Source organism: Camelus ferus, chromosome 9, assembly GCF_009834535.1.
Source record: "Camelus ferus isolate YT-003-E chromosome 9, BCGSAC_Cfer_1.0, whole genome shotgun sequence".
Classification (NCBI taxonomy): Eukaryota; Metazoa; Chordata; class Mammalia; order Artiodactyla; family Camelidae; genus Camelus; species Camelus ferus.
In genome coordinates, this window is record NC_045704.1 from 21,081,078 (window position 1) to 21,099,503 (window position 18,426).

Consider the following 18,426-nt stretch of genomic DNA (forward strand, 5'->3'; position numbering starts at 1 on the left):
TCCCAACTGCACAATCACTGGCCCTCTGCATCCCCATGGCGCACGATGCAGTCACAATCACGTACCCATTCCAGGAACACGTAAGAGTCACAAGCATCCTACTCCATCCATCACCCAGTTATCATCACTTACAGTTACAGTCACACAGCACGAATACACACAGTCACACACACTCACACGATCTCCATTCTTCAGCTCGTTCTGAACACGAAAGGCCCGGATCCACACTCCTCACCTTAGTCCTTCCCCGGTTCCGGTCCGGTCCGGTCCAAACTGGCGGAGTGGTACAGGATTCTAAAGGTCCCAGAGCAGGTAACTCCGCGCAGCCAAGGCACAGCCACTCAATAAAGGAGCGGCTAAGTTTCGCGGGACACAACGTCGGCCTGCGGGGTCCTCTGGGAAATGTAGTCCAGAGGCGGACAACAGCGCCTCCGTTCCCCGAGTCCATCCACCGCACCAAACAAAACTGCGAGGCCCTCACGCCGAGCAGTTCGCAGATAGAACCCGTCGGCCTGTTGGAGTTGTCAGTCCTCCTCGTCCCTGGCAGCCCAGTGAGCGCCGGGGCGCACTGGTCGGAACGACCAGTTCGCGGAGGAAGTAGCTCCGAGCCACAAGTCCTATGGAGAATGTAGTCCCGGCCAGAAAGCAGGCGAACTGATTCTTCTCAGCTCCGAGGTCGGTCTTGGCAACCGTTACAATGCCCGCCGCGCCCGGAAGATTTCTATAGGTTCTGGTTCGCCCTCGGAATGCAGAGTGGTTGAGACATTGACTTGACATTTCATCTTTGTCGGTGGGTGAGTCCAGGCCTCGGTGCACGCAGCGCTCAGGGTGAGAGTTAAGGTGGCACCTGATGGTCCTCAGGTGAGGAAGAGGGCGCGGCAGAGGATGCTGAAGATGCTGAGTTGTGGCCGCAGGTGTGACTGGGTGTTGTGTATGTGTGAATGTCGATCATCTGCTTGGGAGATCTGGCTTGCATCTGTGTATCAGAAATTAACCTCTGAGCCTCATGTTGGGCGTTTGTAAAATGGTAAGAAGAGGGCATCTTTCTGGGGCATCAATTTAATTTGAGGGTTGACAGAAGAAAAATACCTATTATATGATAAAGAACATTAACTGATTTCTGTGTTTAAATAGGCATGTTTATTGTGGATTAGAATGCAAATTCAACATGTTTTTAAAGCAAGAAGGAATACTGCAAAATAATTTGTTAACAGATGCGTGGTCTCATCTGTCCCAGACCCCCAAGTATAGACACATACTCTCCTCTACATTAAATGAAACTACTAAAATATTTGGGTTTAAATCTACCACCTTACTATTTGCTGTTTATTCCACCTGTTCACAATCTTAACACTTTCAGAGAGTTCAGGTTACTTATTTTGTGTAATGTTCTTCACTTTGGGTTTATCTGATGTGTCGTCATCATTTAACATTTTGGGGAGGAAAACTCCATCAGGAATACTGTTCTCTTCTCAGTTTCATCAGGAGACGCACAATGTCAATATGTCCCATTACTGATGATGTTAACTTTTATTACTTAATTTAAATGGTGTCCATAAGGTTTCTCCACTCTAGAGATAATTAATGGGTATGTTGGGTTTGTCAGTGAATAAGTAAAAGGAAGCCAACTGGTAAAGGAGCCTGGGAAATGTAGTATGCAGACTCCCAGTCCCAGCATTACAGACAAGCATATAGAAGGCTCAGTGTGGGACTGAAAAAAATAAACAACCAGCACATGTTCATCTTGGGAATTTCCTTCACCTCTTAAGTTGGAGTACTGGTTTCCTGGAACTTATGCCTTCTCTTTTTTTCTTGGTTTAGTCCCTCATTTTTGTTTAAAAACAAACAGAGTCTTCTGTTAGCACTTTTAGAAAGGTTAACTTGGAATAAAATTGGGGGCCCTTACAAGTCTAAAATCATCCTTATTCTACCTCTTTTGGATGATAGCTTAACTAGGTTGGAATCTTTGGTTGGATATAATTTTCCCTTAGAATTTCTAGAGAATTATATATACCTTTGTCTTCTAGCTTACAGTTTTCATCTTAAGTATGATGACAGTTTGATTTGTATTTTGTTGTTTTTATTTTTCCTCTTTGCAAGCATTCTTAAATGCTACTCTTCTTTCTGAAACTTCACAAAGGTGTAGTTTGGTATGTTTTTTATTTATTGTACAGGGTACTCAATGGACCTCATTATTAGAAGAATCATGATCTATATTTCTAGGAATCTTCTATTTGTCCTCTGAAATTTTCCTCCATTCAGTTTTCTCTTCTTTCTTTCTGGGACCTTCTCTTACTGGGTGTTGAAATTCTTGATGTCATTTTTTTTTTTTTTACTCTTTTTTCCCCCCTATAATTGAGTGATTTCCACTACTCTTTACCATATCTGCTATAAAAATTTTAACAATATTTTATTTTTCACTTCCAAGAGCAGTTTTTATATAGTACATGTTGTTTCCTTGATATGACATCTGCTCTTTTCTCTTTGTGTTATTGTAGGGGACTTCTGGTGATTTTGGGGTGGGGGAGATGTCTTTTCCTTAGCTGTATCCATTTCCTTAGAAGTTCTTTTTTAAATTGTTTTTATCTGTCTTTCATATTACTAGGTTTACTTTTATATTATATTCACATATTGTTAGATTTTCCTAGCTTGTTGATTAATATTAATCTTTTATTAATAATGCACTAAAAAGATGACTATTGTTGGGGCTTAAAGCAGGCCACCCCCAAATATGCCACAATGGCATATTGATTATTTTGAATTAATGTTACCTGAGAAACAGCTAGTGAGAAAAATGATATAAGAAAACACTGTGACCTCCTTTCCCCCCTTGAAAATAGGAAGTAAATATCTCATGTAAAAGTATCCTTCCTATACCAGGAGGATAAAAAGCATCCTCATCACCAGAGTGAAGGGATTCAAGGCTAAGAAAGATGTATAGACTTTTACTTCTTCATAGTTTGCTACCCTAAGCACAAGCCCCTTTGTTAAATCTTCACAAATAATTGTTGGTCTGAAATTGATATATAAACAGCTGCTTTGGTCATTTCAGGGATCCCATTTCTATCAGGCTTTCACACATACGAATTAAACTGGGTTTTTTTCCTGCTGTTAATCTGTCTTATGTCAACTTAGACCAGCCAAAAGAGCTCAAGGGGTAGGGGGAAATGTAATGTAATAATGATAGATAGATAGATAGACAGACAGACAGACAGATCTGTTGACTTGTCAACTCTTGGTCAAGATTTCAGACATTTGTCAGCCCCAAAATGTTAGTATTACAGGTTTTCTCCTGGGCTATTTCATTTCTCCAAAGAGTCTTCTCATTTCTTAACTACCAGAATTTTGGGGGTCCAACAGTGATGAAGTCCCACTATTTATTTTTACGATAATTTTTATTAAAGTTTAGTTGATTTACATCCCACCATTTAATCTTTTTGATTTCAGCTTGGTGCCTCTCCCTGCCATCTGTTCTTCACATCCTTGTGTCTGAAGCATCTGATTCAATTTCTCTAAAGAATAAATTTCTCTAAAGAATAAATATTCTTTTCTTTGCCAGTGGGATGTGGTAGTGTATTAGTTATCTGTTTCTGCATAACAAATCGTCCTACAACTCAGCAGCTTAAAACAACAAATATTTATTCTCTCAAATAGTTTCTGAGGGTCAGTTTCTGAGGGAGATAGCTTAGCTGGGTGATTGCTGCACAAGCTCTCTTGGGAGGTTGCAGTCAACCTGCTGGCTTGACTGGGACTGGAACATCTACTTCCAAGGTGGATGGCTCACTTCACATGGCTTTTAGTAGTTCCTTGCTGGCTGTTGTCAGAAAGCTTCAGTTCCTTGTTACATGGGCCTCTGCACAGGCTGCCTGACAACTGGCTTAATAGTCCCTCCCCCCCATCCCACCCCCAGATCAAGTGATACAGGAAGGAGAGAGAACATAGTCAGGAAACCACAGTACCTTTTATGATCTAGGTTCAGAGGTCACATCCCATCACTTCCACCATAATCTGTTCATTAGAAATGAGTTACTAAGTCCAGCCCATACTCAAGGCAGGGGCCAGGGAGAGTATAAAACATGTGTGGACGTAGTTGAGACTTAGCACAGGTGCTAATCACTTGGCGTGAATGGAGGTGGTGGAGGTGGTGGAGGTGCTGAGTTTCAAACTACTTAATCCTTTTTTGAGCTCCATGCTTTATCACCACCTTTTGGGGCATTTGGTTCCTCCAGTCCACGAGTTGTCGCAGTGATTTGTTTATACCTTGTTTTCATTGGCATTCTTTTCTGTGGGCACTTTTATTGAGGTACCTGGTCAGCTAACAGTCTTCTTTCTGCTGCCATCTTATGTGTTGACATAACTCATCAACTATCAATTCTCTTTTAAACTTTTTTGTGGGGAGGGGGAGGTAATTAGGTTTCCTTATTTATTTTTAGAGGGGATGCTGGGGTTTGAACCCAGGACCTCCTGCATGCTAAGCGTACCCTCTACCACTTGAGCTATACCCTTACCCCCCACCAATTCTTTTTTCCTGTAAGTTTATATTGTCCCACCTTCCCATTTACATAACTTTGATGAAGTTGCTGGAGGAATCAAAAATAAATGCATGTGTCAGTCTACTGTGTTTAATACACTGTGTCCTCTGTGTATGTTTATCCCTCTGGTCATTCTCTCCTCTTGTCTAGTCTTTTAAATAGATTCTTTTTATAAACTTACTCTTTCATCCTGTTGTTACTTATTTTGTGATCACTTCATTTTGCTGATTTCTGAGTTATGGAAGGTTAATTTAAAAACATTCAAAGCTGTACATACTAATCAAACGTCAGTGTCCTACCCAAAGTTCCTCAGGAAGTTTCCTCCTCAAAATTAGAGGCCAGTGGATATTAGCACTTGTAACTTCCTTCATATTGGGTGATTCTTTAGGGCTGAAACTGGAGAGTCTACCTTATAATAGCAAATATCTGAAATTTTATTAATAATATAGTAGTGGGAAAAATTTTAAGTGGTGATGATGATGATTACAATAATAAGTTTTTTTGCATACTTAGTACATACTAAACAGTGTTTTAAGCAATTTTCACATATTAATTTTTAATGCTTCCTCTCTTTGTACTCCATTTTAGAAGAAATCTTAGAAGTTATAAAGCAGATAGAAAGGCAGCTGAAAGACTTGTGAGTCAAACTGTATGCATCTCCAAGAAAATAGAGTTTGAAAAAAGGCAGTGAATTTGAGTGAATCAGAAAGACATCCTCTCTGAATTCAGCCATTATTTCTTTAAGACAAGGCCTGTATCAATATGACTCACTTGGAAAGAGCTGAAAACTTATTTAGATTTAACATATCATGAAGGAATCTATGTAAGAAAGAAATGCCATGACTGTATGTAGTATATTATAATTCATCTTGTCTTATAGTAACCCCCATTAAGTGAAATCTGTATAAACAAGGATTCAGCAATAAACCTCATCAAATACCTGAGAATTACACGGTGAGGAGAAATCCTACAAACCTTGTCCATGTGGGATCCTTATAGTCACAAGCCTAATCTTACTATAGCCACCAGGGAAATAATGCAGCAGAGGAAAGCTGTACATGTAAGGGCTGTTGGAAAACCTTCAACCAGTTACTCAAACTAATTGAATATGAGAAAATTTAAACTGTGGAGAAACTCAACGAATGTAACGAATTTGGAGAACTGTTTTTCCAGTAGCAAAACTTCATAGAAATGAGAAAATTTAAACCTTATGAATATGAGAAAGCTTCCATTCAGATGTCAAACCTCATAAGTCACCAGAGAATTCATATTGGAAAGAAATCTTATTCATGTAAGAAATGTGGGAAAGCCTTCAGCCACAAATCAGGTATCACTGACTGTGAGAAAATCCATAAGGGAGAGAGTCCTTTGAATATAATGAATGTGGGAAAACTTCATCCAGAAGCAATACCTCACCGAGCATCGCAGTGCTCACTATAAAGAGAAAACCTACTAACGTAAGGAATGTGGAAAATCCTTCAGTCAGAAAGAAAATCTCATTACCTATCAGAAGATTCATACTAGAGAGAAACCATTTGGATGTAATTACTGTGAAAAGGTTTTTATACAGAAGTCAAGCTTCATTAAACACCAGAAAATGTGTAATGGAGAAAAATCCTATATGTGTAACAAATGTGGGAAAACCTTCAGCGGCAAATCAAATCTGACAAAGCACAAGAAAATTCATATTGGAGAAAAACCCTTTAAATGTAATAAATGTGGAACAGCCTTTAGCCAAAAGCAGTACCTCATTAAACATCACAATATTCATACAGGAAAGAAACCCTTTGAATGTAATAAATGTGGAAAAGCCTTCTCTCAAATCACATCACTCATTGCACAAGTGAGAACACATGCAGGTGATGAGCCTTTTATGAAGGTAAGGTATATGGGAAACTCTTCTCTCAATTCTCAGCTCTTGCTTTATACAGGTGAGAAGCCTAATCAGTGTAGCAAATGTGGGAAAGCTTTCAGCCAGAAATCACACCATATTAGGCTTCAAAATCCCTACTCATTAAAGGTAACATGAATGCCCTGAATATAGCAAAACCTTCAGTAGGAATATGCACCCACACATCAGAGAATTCGTTCTGGGGTAAAACATTATGAGTTTAGGAAAGCCTTTAGCAGGAACTCAAAACATCTGGGACACAGGACATTCTTAGGAAGAGAAACAATAAAATAAAAAGCCAACAGAGTTTCAGTAAACATCACAGTTAATGCTGAATCCTTGGAAACATTCCCATTGAAGTCAGAGACAAGACACGATGCCTGATAGCAATACAACAATTCAGTTAATCTGCAGACAAGAACCAGTGCAGTAAGATGAGGAAGAGGTATAGGATAAAGGGATAAATCTTTTCAGACAATATGATTTTTCTATATAGTTATTATTATTAAAACTTTGAAATGGTATGCATTAATAGAGTTGAATACGAAGCCTAGATGCCTAGATACAGCCCAATTCAGTAAAGAAATGATGACCTATTTAAACGGTATTTGGGTGATAATTAGCCTTCCCTGAAGAGAAAGGTTCCTGCCTTATATCTTACATTAAAGAAAGAAGAATCCAAATTGAAAAAAAAAATCTAAAACTTTAGGAAAATGACTCAATAAACTGGGATAGAGAGGTTTTCCTAAGGTGCCCCAAAACTTCTTTTAGTATTATTATACCTCAGAGAAACTCTGAGACATACACCCAGGGAGGTGTGTACCTTGATGTTCTGTGCAGTGTGATTTCTGGTGGCCAAAAACAATTAGCATGCTTTCTACAGCCAGATATTGGGGGTAGGGGGAACTGGAAATGCCTATCATTAGGGAATTGGTTGAATAAAATGCATTATATTTACACTATGGAATAATGTACAGCAGTTGACTGAAACAAATGGTATCTATGTATTAATAGGGAAAGATCTCAAAAACATGATGTTGAAAAAAAGGGCAGATGATGCAAATAATATAATCATCTTTTTTTGGTAGGACAATTCTCTTTATGCGTGTAATGTAGCTTTTTGTATATATATTTTATCGAAGTTAATTGTATTTTTAATTGGAATAAAAGCAACATTGATATTGTATATTGGTTTTGAGTATAGATGTGTAGTGTAAAAGTATAGAAAAGGATTGGAAATTTGTTTGCTAAGTTCATGATGGTAATTGCCTTTGGAGACAAGTTAGGAGGGAGAAGAATGGGAGAAGGGTGATGGGCAAAGGAGACTTTTGCTTCACATCTAAATATATGTTATTTTAAAACTACAAAGATTACTGTAGCTCTGTAGTATTGTCTTACAAGAGGCATAAAATGTGACTTTTGGACAATCTACACCATTTGTACCCTACATCAGGTCCAGGCCCTGATTAATTCTAAGGGAACTAAATGGCTGTCGCCTGGGAAATCCATTCAAGTTCAGGCCAAGTTGTTGGACAACCTTGTCGTAACCATAAAAACTGGCCAAACCCTGAACCCTGTGAGTCAAGCAGAGTCGGGAAATCTAGAGAATTGTATAGAGACAATAGCCACAGTTTATTCCAGCAGCCTGACCTGAAGGCTGAGCTAATCCCCCAGGTGGAAGAAGAGTAGATTACAGACGGTATTAGCTTTATAAAGGAAGGGAAGAGACATGCAGGTTATGCCACTGACACTTTGGGAGAAGTAAGAGAAGCAAGTGCCCTTCCCCTGGGGACCTCTGGTCAAAAGGCTGAGTTAATAGCTCTACCCGGATGCTAGAGCTGGGGAAAGGGAAGGGGAAAGGGAAGCGCCTCGACATTTATACCGACTCTTGGTGTGCCCGGGCCAGTGTACGTGCCCATGGCACAATCTGGGAAGAAAGCGGTATGCTGCCACAAGCAGGTTAAACGCGGAGCAGAGATCCTAAGGCATTCACAAGCTGCCATACCGCCCGGAGAGGTGGCAGGTGTTAGTCACTGCAGAGGCCACCAAAATGGAGCTGGGGAGGTAGTAAAAGAGCACAGAGCAAATGCAGCAGCTTAAGAAGCTGCCCTGAGATCTGACTCCCCTGTGGTCCTGCCCTTAATGCCAATAAAACCTGACCCGCTCCATTACACCCCGGTCTATGCAGAGGAAGAGCCCGGAAGCCTTCCCAGGGTGAGTGGCTGACCACGCAACAGGGACAGCACTTCTTCCCCAAACCCACAGCCCACCAGGCAGCGAGAGAAGCCTATCAGGGAGCCCAGGGAAGGAGGCCCTCCATAACTGGCTCGTAAGGATGCTGGTGACACCCAGCCTGAGAGACCTGACAGAACGAGAGGTCAAGTCCTGTTCCAGGCCTGAACACTGGGCCTCCGCCCGGGCCCAGTATCCAGGCAGGCCAGGTAAGGGGTAACTACCCTGGGGAAGACTGGCAGATACATTTCACTGTCACACCCCGAGTGACAGGAAATTTCAGGTACCTCTTGGCGTTAGTGGACACTTTCTCTGGGTGGACAGAGGCTATTCCCACCAGAAAAGAGATGTCCAGAGAGATCTCCAAGATATTATTAAAGGAAACAATCCCAAGGTTTGGGCTCCCCAGTTCTCTTCAGAGTGACAACAGGCCTGCCTTTGTGTCCCCAGGTCAGCACACATCCTGCCCAGGCTCCTGATGTGAAGTGGAGGTTGCACTCAGCAGGGAGACCTCAGTCTTCTGGAAAGGTTGAAAGGACAAATCAAACCCTTAAGAGGACACTGGCTAAACTGTGCCAGGAAGCCCACGAAAGCTAGATTAAGCTTTTGCCCATGGCCTTGCTTCGCTTACACCTGGCCCCACAGGGAAAGTTAAAATGAAGTGCCTTGAGCTAATGTATGGTAGGTACGCCGATTCCCTGTGTGGAAAAAGAGGGGCTCTGGAGTCCTCATGAATTGGGACAACTCCGATACAACGCCTCTCCAGGTGGGAGAAGCTATGAAGGCCGTTACTGCCTATGGAAACCAGGGGGCTCCTGCCCCCAGATTTCATGCTACACCCATTGCAGCCAGGGGACTGGGTTTTTCTAAAAACTTGGAAAATTGGGAGACCTCAGGACCAATTATCACCTAACTGGAAGGGACCATATCAAGTAATTTTGACAGCTCATTCTGCCCCAAAGCTGTATGGCATTACTCCGCGGATACACTACAGCAGAGGGAAGGGCACCCCTAAACTCAAGACAGGAGAATCGCCCTCACAGTATCCCGTGAACCCCTTTCGGACCTGACGCTGAGTAGGTATACTCCCCATCTGAATCTGTCCATGTTTTCACTCATGATCCTGTCCCCTGCACCCACGGCAGGTCCATCATTGAGATAAGAGGGGAACTAGATTACCTGTATTTGGAACAGTAACCCTCGTCAGAACCTTGATTGGTCCGGCTGGGGGGTGCTGTTTATACAATAATGTGGTTGCCAAGAACCTCACCGGTGTGGTGGCAACCAGAGCTCAGGAAGCTAGGCAAGACTTTAAGATCACACAAAAATCCCTAGCTTATCTGGCCCGGATGGTGACTGTCCAGCCCATTGCTCTGGATTATCTCTTGGTTGAACAAGTCTGTGGATGTGCACTGGCCAACACTTCTTGCTGTTTCTATATTAATGTAACAGGTGAAATCGAGGTTAGTGCAGATAACATTCTGCAACAAGCCACCTGGCTGGGGAAGATCAAACTGCCTCAACCATTTGGGAAACAATGAAGAAGGCAATTCCAGGCTGAACTTGGTTCGTCCCTTTTCTGGGACCCTTAGCGGCCATTATTCTTCTGTTCCCTTTTAGATGCTGCCTTCTTAACTGCCTGTGTCTTTTGTCAGCAAGAGGCTGGACTCCAGCTTCAAGTGGTGGTAGCTCAGGGATATGAGCAGTTGGGCCTTCAGCCTGGTGGCAACCGAATCTGTCTGAGTTGGCTAGGGAAAGGTTCTGCTCCTCCACTGGGCCCTAGACCTCACCAATGTTTCAGCAGGAAGCAGTTACAGAAGTTGGGACGTCGCCCCTCAGCATCCCTCAAGACTGAGTAGCAGGACACAGAGGAGGGATTTTGTCACTGGAAAGAGACCCCCACCTGTGCAGAGACTAACCTACTTTATTTTCCCCCCACACCACAATCCGTTAGTCATGCCCACAGCTGTGCTTGCTTAACAGAAACTAAGGCAGATGCTACATAAGCAAAATCACAGAACCAGCCAGAGCCAGAAAGGGCCCAGATGGCAACAGTCAACTGCCCCGAACCCGTTCCCACCTGACCGCAGGGGCAGCGCCTGCTCAGATGAGACCCAAAGGGTCTGAAAGTTGTCTCTGCCTCATTACCATGCTAAACTCTCTTCCCAGAGGAGGGCCTTACGCTTTGCCAGGCACAATTAGTGACGGGCAGAGGAGCCCAAAGGACTGCACATGCCCCGGCTACTTCTGGAAATCGCCGCCCCTCTCCCAGAATTCTGATGGCTTCCCCATTTCTTACCCCTAAAAGCTTCCCCACTTCCTCCCCACAGGGAGAGCATGAGCTCTCCCTTCGCCATTTGTTTATCTACATGTAAAGTTTCTGCTCTTGGCTGAACTTGGTCTCGTTCAATTGGCACGAGTGGCACTGGGCAAGGAAAGGACCCAGCTCAGGGCCCACTTGATCCAAGATCGGTAACACCTGGAAGGGCCTTTGCTCCTAAACCTTTACTCTGGGTTCATGTTCCTCTGGCCATTTCTAGGAAACCGAGGCCTTTGTCATAATAAAGTGAGAACACAGAGGAGCAGCAGAAACCCCACGGTCACAAGCTCCTAGAAACTCCAGCACGCACAGCTAGCCTCAGGGTGCCCATCACTCCCCTACCGATCTGTATCAGCTCCTCGCAGGACACAGGAGTAGGAGATACCAAGAAAAACTCTACAGGATCTGCTCCCATGAGGGTGTGGAGGCACTACTGTGAAAATAGGGGACAGGCCCTGAGAAAAAAAACAGCAGAACACAGACACTAGTACCAATCCCAGAAGTACAGAAAGGAGAATCTGTGCCCATCCCCTGCCAGTTACATTCCTAGAGTCAACATCGACCAATGGTCAAATGCTCCAACTTCCTTTAGAGTCTCAGAGATCCCCCAAAGTACCATAGCACAGCCAACAGAGGTCTCAGAAACACTGAGATGAAGACAGGAACCTCCCACACCCACTCAATTCACAGCCAGACCCCTACATCACTACACAAAGTAACAACCATACTCACAGAGACACAACAGCACCACTACAAACCACAAATCCACCATTAGAAACACTGAGATAAGTACACCCTCCTCCATACTCTCAGCCCGTTCACAGCCAAATTCCCACCCAGTCAGTAACACAAATGGTGACATACAGCCACACAAATGATGCTCACCATTCTCAAAGGTCCACAAAAGCACTGTAACACTGCCACAATTCCAGCCAATATAAATCCCAGTGACACAAGAATGACGAGTCACTCTATCTCCACCTCCCTTCATCGCCAAACTTAGTAGAGCCAATAACACAAACAGGCGCAAGCACATAAAATTACATTCACACAGTCGTACTGTCACACTCACAACCTGGACAACACAGATAGAATGACAGTCCCTCCACATGACACCGAGGACTAGATCCATTAAACTATAACTTGCTTATCTAATAAACAGTGAATTGTAACTTGCCTTCACTTATCAAGCTCGCTTTAATTGTTCTTGCAAATTGCGTACCCTCCAAGCTTCACGCAGCTTAGACAATATCACAAGACTCTTCTAACCGCTCCCTATGGATAAAACCTCTGAGTATGGGTCACTATGGTTAACAGTTGCCTAAGTTGTTTTTCAGGAACCTGGAGCTAGTTCTTGCCCAGCTTAAGCCGGTAGAGACCACCAACCACTCAAATGGGCCTGTATGAGTGTCAGATGGATGGCCTTTTGATGACCTTTTGACGTCAGAGGGCCAAAAAAGCCACTTTCTGAACACGCATCCTATGAAGAAGCCTGAAGCTCAGTTACGCCTGCACGGAAGAATGATTACCTCACCTTTTCCTGCACCCAATCACTCTCCCCTGCGCCTGTGACCACCCATAAATATCTCAAGCTCCTAGCTTTACAGGAGTCAGATTTGAGGCTTATTCTCCTATGTCCTCTCTTGGCTTCCCCTTGAATAAACCCTTTCTCTGCTACAAACCTGAGTGTCAGGCACCTCAGCATTTGGCTCGCTGCAGGTGGGGCAAATGAACCTGGTTGGGTAGCACACATACATAGTCAATAACATAAACAAGAGGCACACACAGCCATGGAAACCCCATTCACATCGTTGCAAACGGCGACAAACATAAACCTGCAGTCACAATCATGCACAATGCTACATAACCTGCACACACTCCTCCCCTTCCCCAGCTCCAGCACCCGCAGCCTTCAGATCCCCGCCAGGGCTCCCGGCTTCCTCACGAACCACCGGGTAGGTTTAGTCCGGATCGGCCTCAGCTGAACCCTCCACTCAAGCGGACCTCCAACCGCTGACCCGAGACATCGACCCGGGGACGCCGGCTGCCGGGCCGAGCGCTCCAAGGCGAAGGAACTGAGAGAGTAGCCCCGAGCACAGAGGCCTCCGGGGAATGTGGCCCAGAGTCCAGAATTGCTGGGACTTCGGGAGACAATGAATTCACTCAAGTCGTGTACCAGAGATTTAGCTGAAGCACCAGCTTGCGCAGGTGGTTGCCTAGAGGCGGAGAGAGTTCTGGGAAATGTAGCTCCAGGACGAGACGTCACAGAGGGGCGCGGTGGACCCTGGGAAATGTAGCCCCATCCCCATGGTCCGAACTTCTCTCCGCACGGACCTGCTGCGTTGCAGTGGCTTTCGGAGCGCGGAGAGGTCCAGGGCTGCCGTTAGAAAACCTGGACCGAGACTCTTCCTCCCGGAACTGAGCTTCCTTTGTTGGCTGTGGTCAGTTCACGCCCTCTGGGAGCGAGTCAGTGCGTCCCTGAGATGGGTGGGAGTCGCCGGGAAGGGAGAAAAACTTGCAGCTCTAAACCGAGGGAGGCTCTGGTATGGGGAGTGGAGGGAGGCAGTTGCCGAAGGGATTCAGAGGAGAATGTGGGATCCTGAGTGACATGAGCGTGTGATTCTGTGCAAATGTGATACATCGCTCCTGTAGTGGGCATTGTGGGAGGCTGCATATTTGAGACCGTGGGACATAAAATCAAAAGAAATTGTTTTTAAAATGTCAAATGATAAGAGAATTAGAGTTTCAAGTCTTCTAGACACTGAATAGAATAATAGGAATCCGAGAAGAGAGAACAGAGAAAATAAAATGGTGAAAATTATCAAATATTCTGAGAAAATTTCTCAAAAGTAACACACATGGTTCGAGATGAAAGTCCATCAAGTTAAGCACCAATGGATGAAAAAGAGCCATTGTAAGGCATATAATGGACAATTTCAAAGTATCTGGGTTGGCAGACATCGACTGCCAGCCAACAAGGAATAAGTCTGTTACAGCATGTCTCTTCCACTAATTAAAACTTAACACTCTGGACCAAAACCAAAAAGCAACTACCCTATGGCTCAGAAGTGTAAATAACAGCAAGTAGAAGAGAAAAGAAATAAAAACTGAAGAATGAACAATATGGAGGCATGTTTACTGGGATATTTACCTCCTTTATTTCCTGGCTTTGACTGGACGTGGGCATGTCCCAGAACCGTGCAGTGGGTGCAAACAGCAAAAGCTATGAGAGAAAACCCTTCTTTCTAGACAGATGACTAGAAAAAGAGGCTCCTGGAAGGGGTGAGGAATCCCCCTCCCTTTTTCTCTTTTCTTCTTTATTCTCTACTGACTTTGCACTAACACCGGCCCCAGTCTGAGGCTGCACTGCCACTACAGTAACTGTCAGCAGAACTAAGAGACTGGTAGGGTCCAAAAAGGGTGTATTACTGTTTCTCTTTCTCTCTCTTGCTACTCTTACCTCACCCCAAAGTGAGTTGTCTGACAGCATAGAGAGGGGAAGCAGACAAAATTCTGACAGAAACTCACTCTTTCTAACCAGAGGACTAGCAGAAGGAGCTCCTGGAAGATGTAGAATGTGGAGGAAATCCTGGATAAGAGACCTACAGGAGGACCCCCTAATTCTGTGAATGAACTGACACAAGACCCACACTTACCTGCAAGCTGTACATGAGTGACAGACCCAAAGAAGCATAATAAAGGCTCTGAGAACTGAACTGTGATACAGACCACTGTATAAGTCCTAGTCTAACAGAGTGGGACATGTGCAGGCATTCTCAAAGTAGCACAGCAAAATCTTTGAAAACTGAATTGATGGCTCCACTGCCTACAGAAGGTTAAACAGAACTTTCAGTCTGGATCTAAGTGGGTATATTGCCTACTAAAATTAAAAAAAATAATTATCCAGCTGCTTTTAACAGAAAACAGACTCTCAGAAATATGTTAAATGTCCAGTATACAATCCAAAAATAATATACAAACAACCAGTAAAAGTAATCAATTATCAAAGGAAAGGAAAATCAACAGGTACCAAAGTAAAGATGATTCAAATGTTAGAATTATCAGACAAAAGCTTTAAGGCAGTTATGACTATGCTACATTTCACTCTTTAATTGAATGGAAATACAGAATTTCTCAGACATAAACACTATAAAAAATCCAAATGGTAATATTAAGACTGAAATGGGCTCACTGCAGAATGAAGATAACAGAAGAAAAGAGTCAGTGAATTTGAAGGTTGATCAATAAAATTTACCCAAGCTGAGGAACGGAGAGAAGATTGGCAGGGGGCTAGGGGGAACAAAGAACAGATCCTTAGCAATTTGTGGGACAATATCAAATACTCAAAAATTTATGCCATTGATCCAAATTGGAAATGGACTGTATTTTTTAATTAAGTTATGTACATTATTTTTTTAGACATATTGCTGTTGTACCTTTAATAAACTACAGTATAGTATAAACGTACCTTTTACATACACTGGGAAACCAAAAATTTGTGTGACTCGCTTTATTGCGATACTCGCTTTATTGCAGTGGTCTGGAACGGAACTCAGTATCTCCAAGGTATGCCTGTATTGATTTTTACTCGTTGAGATTTTCCTGTTTCTGTGAAATTTCCTAGTTTTCCTGTAATTTTTCTATTTTTGGTTTTATATTATAATACTAGATCTTACTTAAACTTTCAGTTTTAGCTGGCTTCCTCTGACACTGTCATGGCTGGGAGAGCTGGAGACACTACCTTGTTTCTTCCAGCTGTGGGTACAAGTCTAGGTTCCCCACTCGGCCTCCTTTGACTCCTGAGGAGGGGAAGGCTTCCTTGTTCCTGCTGAACAGGGAGGGAAGTTCCAGCTCCCCATTAGACGTCCACTGGTGACCACCCCGGCTAAGAGGGGTAAGACTGTGTATCATAACCGTGCCCTGGGCAGTCTCCACTGACGCTACAAGGGTGTGGTCTCATTAACGCTGAGCAGCGGTGAATGTCCTGACATTCCAGTTGGCCTCCCTGAGACCACCCAGTAAGGCTGAGGGATACAGGTGCCTCATTACTGCTGCGCAGAATTCCCAGCTCCGCAAACGGTCTACACTGACAACACGGGTGGGAGGGCTGTCTCACTACCACCCAGTGGAGATAACAGTCCCAACCCCCTAGTCATCCTTTTCTGAAGGGGACGTAGGGCTGGAGCACCTTTTCACAGCCTGGCAATGGTGGAAATCTAAGCCCCCAACACAGCCTTTGCTGGTACAGGTGTAGCCAATCTTTTCTATGGTGTTTGGCTAGAGGAGAGCAGCTATTATCTAAAATTCTTCTCTCGGGGGAAGGGTCGTAGCTTAGCGGTAGTGTGTGCTTAGTATGCACAGGGTCCTGGGTTCAATCCCCAGTATCTCCACCTAAATAAATTGTATTCAAGTTTTTTTTCTAATTAAAAAAATAAAAATTTTGCTTTACTAGGCTGTCCCTTTACTTGTTCTCTGGTTAGAGAGCAAGCTTGTTGGGGCTTTACTGTCCTAATTGGCATTTCTGGGTTGCCAGCTTCTTCAGCTCCAGATCTTGGATATTCAAGGCAAAAAGAAAACCGAGCACTAACCACCATGTTATTCCTTAGGTCCCATGGTCCCAACCCTGCCTTCTTTTTTCCACCTTTCAGTCTTATGTTTGTTCTCTGTAAACATCCAGGGTTTTTATTTGTACTCAGTCAGGGAAATAGGGAAAAGTACATCTATTCAACCTTCCCTGAAGCATTAGTCCCTCTTCTATTATTTTTAAATTACTTCTACCTTATACATCTGTTCTTTTCTTGCCCTTTAAGATGTCTATTGTACATATAGAGGTATTCTAGCAATACTTCTTTCATAATTTCAGTGTCATTTTCCTTGGTCCTGTGAACTCATCAAGCTGTTAAGGCTGACTGACTTGGTACTCTGCCATATCCATTCTGCTAATTATAGTTCCTGAGTCCAACTGCTCCATTTTATTGTTCACTTCTAAAGGGATTGGACTGAATAGTCTTTAGCCTCCCAATTTATCTCTGAAGATGTACTATTATCAATCCAATAATGGTTTGAGAACTAATGGTTAATTCCTAGCCATGTAAATTTCTCTCATCTGTAAGATGAAAATGATTTACTAGCTATGTTAATTCTATTTTCATCTGTAAAATGGAAATAAATGACACACTTCAGAGACTTGATGTGAGTATTGACACATTATAAGACTCAATTATTGGTAGTTATTATTCAAAACCCTATGATTCCTGAGGAAAAAACGCAGAAAGGAAAAGGAAAGTGTCAGTGGAAGAGGGACAACGGATCTCTACCTCTGATGAATACATTTGGATAGCTGGTAGTTAAGAGTTATAATGGATGGACATTCCGAGCAGAGGAAAAGGCAATAAAGGAAGATGTTTTATGGTCCCTCACATGGTAGGGTACAATATAAGGTAGCTATTAATATGTATCCAGGCAACACAGGCAATGTGGGGTTAACCATGACTAATAAATCTTGACTAACAATGATTCAGGTTTCCAACAGTCAGGTCACTTATATCTACACTCTATTAGGATGGAGTAAGACGTACTCAGGGAGTTCAGGTCATCTGCCTCCTGATACACTGAGTAAAACGACAATTTTGAATTTCAGACTCAACTTCCCTCTAAGGGTCAACACTACCAGCCTTGCTGGGGGTGGTGCAGGCAGGTACCTTAAAGGATGGCCAACAGACACATGAAGGTATTCACCTGGTTTTGTTTTAGCAACAGGCTTTACTCGGTTGATGCCAAAGCTGCAAAAGCACAGGAACATAGTTAAGAGCTAAGTAAAACATAAGAGATGAAGGAGAAAAAAAGTAGTTCAGGAAAATTTCTTCCAACAGAAATCCTTACAGAGAATCTTTTTCCTACTGTGGGTGATAAGTGGAGGCAATTTTAAATGGTGTACAAACATCTGGTGCAATTCCTTAGTAGATTTACTATGTAACATCCTTTTTTAAAAACGGGTTGGGAACTTCGTATCAGAAAGGATCAAGACTCACAAAGACATTTAAGTATATAAGTCATGGTCATTCTTCCAAAAAGGCTAGTAAAAGATATACAGTGATGCTGTGGTGTTTAACTGAGTTTAAGAGTTTTTTAAAAAGGTTTTTAAAAAATCAACCTCAAATGCTGTATCACTGATGTTCATCATTCAAGAAAACCTTTAATAACATTATTTATATCAAGTTACATTGTGATGAGGGACTAAATAAAAAATACCTTCAGGAAAGATCGGCTTACACAGCAGAAGTCTGTCCAGTGTGAACCACTTTTTTCATACCTATCCCATCCTCTCCACTTTGTAACAGTCACTTGATGGTGAGAATCCCTTCATAATGTGTATGTATATCAAATCCTCATGTTGTACCCTTCAAATATCTTACAATTTTGTCTATTATACCTTAATAAAGCTGGAAAAA

The 18,426-nt window shown here is 43.0% G+C and overlaps 1 long non-coding RNA gene across 1 annotated transcript in view; it reads right to left on the reverse strand.

Annotated features, from left to right (window-relative positions):
* Window positions 1–8,949, reverse strand: part of LOC106729587 — a 29,723-nt gene extending 20,774 nt beyond the window's left edge. The window contains exon 1 of the long non-coding RNA XR_001365997.2: window positions 236–8,949. This is a non-coding gene — a long non-coding RNA (uncharacterized LOC106729587). The remainder of the gene's footprint in view (window positions 1–235) is intronic.
* Window positions 8,950–18,426: the final 9,477 nt, after the last annotated feature.